Genomic DNA, 3,998 nt, shown 5'->3' on the forward strand with positions numbered 1-3,998 from the left:
GACCAACGCTTTTCATCGACTTTACTTTGCGATACGCCAAAACCAGCCAACCTCTCTTCCGCTCGTCTTTCGCTCCGTGAATGGATCCTTGGCCCTTATAACAGCACCTACTTCAACCTCTCCCTTCGACTGACTGAACAAATACAAACTATAAACTCTATCCAAGTGCCTATTTTAATGGACAATGTCCTCTCCGATCTTCTACCTAACCTACGGCGCCTATTCTTACCAGCCAATTTGCTTACCTTTGGATTCTTGGGACTTTTAGGACTCCTTGTTATAATCGCACTTCATATATTATGTACCTGTTTACAACTAATAACCTCTAAACAGGCTATGATGGCCTCAATTCAATTGGCTTTTATAAAAAAAAGAGGGGGGATTTGTGGGAAAAAGAGGTCCAGAGGTCTGGTTGACGGCGGAAAAGCGAATCTGAGCAAACTCAGACTCCTGGGCAAACCGAGTAAACGCCCCGCCTAAGTTGTCCCGCTCTGACCTCTTGCTTCCACACAGCCCCCAGCCAAAAGTACCGCCTCCAAACTACGCCCCTGACCCGCCTCCATTGCCACGCCTCTAGCCTACTCTATAAATGCCTGCTACTTCTGCAATAAAGGAGATCTGCACTACCAGCCTGGTCTCCAGTGTCCTCTTTCTTCACCGTCGCCGCTTACCACAGGCCCAGGTCCCTTGACCCAAGGAGGTTCAACCTCACTCCTTTTATTTTTAAAATAAAAAAAATACTGAAAGCCAGTTAAATTATGAAGGAGGATTTCTTGGATGGCTCCCAAATAACAAGAAATAGTCTCCAAAGATCCTGCTAGAGCCGTATGGTTCACAAAGACTGATACAATCTTCTACAGATAACAACTACTTTTGTCAGGACATCTCTCCAGTTACTTGTCAGCTGAAGCCAGGAGAGGCGGCATTCTGGTCACTGATCTGTGAATCCCCTGGTTTTAATCTTTTGACCAAGAACCATGGTTTCAAAAAATTTATATAATCCACTTCATTTCTCCTTAGCAATAACCCCTACCTTGCCTCAACCATTTTGAGTCACAGTTTTCTGTAGGAAACAAATTTCATTGTAATACTGCGTAATTTTACACAAAATTAACCTTTAGGCAATTGGCTTTTGTACTTTTTGTTGTCCTTTTGAGGCAGAGTTTCTCTAGCTAGTAGTTCTGGCTAACTGAACTCACTATGTAGCTCAGGCCTGCCTTAAACTCACAATAACCCTCCTGCCTCAGCCTCCCGAGTGCTAGGACTACAGGCATGAGACACCACCATTCCTGGCTTTGTATATTATTTCATTACTTTAACAAAGGAAGTAATTGTTCTTTCATGTTACCACCTCTCTTGAGGTTTCATTGGTGACATTGCTGTCATAGTTGAAGCTCTGAACTGGATGGTGATGTGGCAGTTGAGGAAGTGCCTGATGAAAGCGATGGTAGTGCTCATGGACAGGATGAAGGGGCAGAGGTGGTGTGACCACCAAGTGTGGGCCCAGTCTTTGCAGTTCTTGCTTCCCAGGGTCACAGGGTGACTTTGTGGAGGTCAAGATACAAATCTTGCTTACATTACCTTGGGAAATATATTTTCTACTGGAACAAGAGTGACATACAGTATCTTCTAAGATTTCGCTCTTATAACTTGTGCTGCTACAAACATGGGTATGCATATGTCACTGTGGCATGATGCTTTTCTTTCAGGAAGATATCTAGAAGGGGAGCAGCTGAGTCAAATGGAACCTCTAGTCCTTGTTTTTTGAGGAGTCCCCATACTGATTTCACTGTGTTTGCACCAGTTTACACTCCAGCCAGCAATGAAGAAGTGTTCCTTTTTACACCCACAACCTCACCAGCATCTGTTGTTGATTGATTTCTTGATGATAGCCATTCTTTCTAGAGTGAGATAGAATCTCAATGTTGTTTTGAATTTCCTGAATGACTAGAGATGTACATTTTTTCATATATTTATTTGCCATTTGTATTTCTTCACATGAGGAATGTCTATTCATTTCAGATGTCCGTTTTTGGATTGTGTCTTTAAATTTTGGAGCTGATTTTTTTTTAGTTCTTTATATCATCCAGATGTTAGTCCTTTGTCTGAGCTGGTAAAAAGTTTTCATTCTACGGCTTGTCTCTTCACTCTGTTGGTGGTTTCTTTTACTGTGCAAAAGCTGTTTAATTAGATGTGTTCCCAGTTGTTAATTCTTTGTAATATTTACTGTGCTAAATCCCCAGCCCTGTAATATTTACTGTGCAATTGGAATTTTATTCATAAATTATTTGACTGCACCTATATCTTCTAGATATCTTCCAGCAGACTGTGCTTTTTTATATTTAGATCTTTGATCCATTTTGATATTAATTTAGTGCATGGTGAGAGATACGTGTCATTAGGTTACAAATTTGAGTTAGCTCTGTTTTTCTGATATGGGAATTCACTGCTATAAATTTCCTTCCTAGAACTGCTCTCACTGTGTCCCATAAGTCCCAGTATGTTATAGTGGCATCATCATTTAATTGCAGAAACTGTCTAATTTCTTTTTTAATTTCATCTGTGACCCATTGGTTTTTGGAGGGTGTTATTTAATTTCCATGTGTTTATGACATTTTTGTGGTTCTTTTATCATTGATTTCCAATTTTATTGCACTATGATCTGATAATATGCATGGGATAATTTCAGTTACTTTGCATTTATATGAGCATGTTCAATGAAGTAGTATGTGGTCTATTTTGAAGAAAATCCTGTGTGCTGCTGAGAAAAATGTGTATGCTGCTATTGTTAGGTAGAACAGTGTGTAGATATCAATTAAATCCACTTGTTCAAAGCTTTAGTTGAGTTTTGATATTCCTTTGCTGATTTTTTTTGTCTAGTTGATCTGTCTGTGACAATGGAGTATTGCAGTCACTCATTACAATTGTATTAGTGTTTATCTGATTTTTCTTATCCTTTAGTGTTTGTTTTATATAGTTGTGTATGCTGGCATTTGATGCATACATATTCATGATTATTATATCTTGCTTCTCAGGGTCACAGAGTGACTTTGTGGAGGCCAAGATACAAATCTTGCTTACATTGCCTTGGGAAATATATTTTCTACTAAAACAAGAGTGACATACAGTATCTTCTAAGATTTCACTCTTATAACTTGTGCTGCCATAAACATGGGTATGCATATATTACTGTTGTTCTCTTAACAAGTATATAGTGACCTTCTGTGACTCTTCTTATCACTCTTGGCTTGAAATCCACTTTGTCTGCAAATGGATTAACTCTCCCTGTTTTTCTTCCAGGTTTCCATGGCATGGAATATTGTTTTCCATTTTTTGACTTTCAGTCTATACCTTCGTTTTGAGTCAAGTGCGATTCTTGTATGCAGCATATTGTTGGTTCTTGTTTCATGATCCATTCTGCCAATCTGTTTCTTTTGATTGGTGAATGAGACCACTGACATTGATGTTTATAACTGATATCTATTGACTTGTCCTTGTCATCATATTATTTCCCTACTGTTGATTTCCTTACTTTTCCTTCTGTTTAATTGCTTGCCTTACCTGGTGGATTCATTCTATTGAGATTTTTGGAATTGTGTTCCTTGCCCTGTTCTAGAATATCCTTCAGAACATTTTAATAACTGGTTTAGTGGTCATGAATTTATTCAGATGTTATATATCATGGAAGTATCTTATTTTTCCATCGCTACTGAGAGATAATTTTGCAGGGTAAATCAATCTGGCTTGGAGGTGGTTTTCTCTTCTGGCTGGAAATACTTCACTCCAAGCTCTCCTTGATTTGTGGGTTTGTGTTGAGAAGTCTTCTGTGATTCCAACGAGTTTTGCTTCATAGCTCATTTGTTTCTATTCTCTAACAGCTTTTAATATTCTCTTCTTATGCTGAATTTCTGGAATTTTGATTATTATATGCATTGGATTGGTAATGTAATGGATTTTCTGCAATACATAACATCCTCTAGGGTCCCCCATGTGAGTAT

Source organism: Chinchilla lanigera, unplaced genomic scaffold (genome assembly GCF_000276665.1).
Source record: "Chinchilla lanigera isolate Chin_1 unplaced genomic scaffold, ChiLan1.0 scaffold00023, whole genome shotgun sequence".
NCBI lineage: Eukaryota > Metazoa > Chordata > Mammalia > Rodentia > Chinchillidae > Chinchilla > Chinchilla lanigera.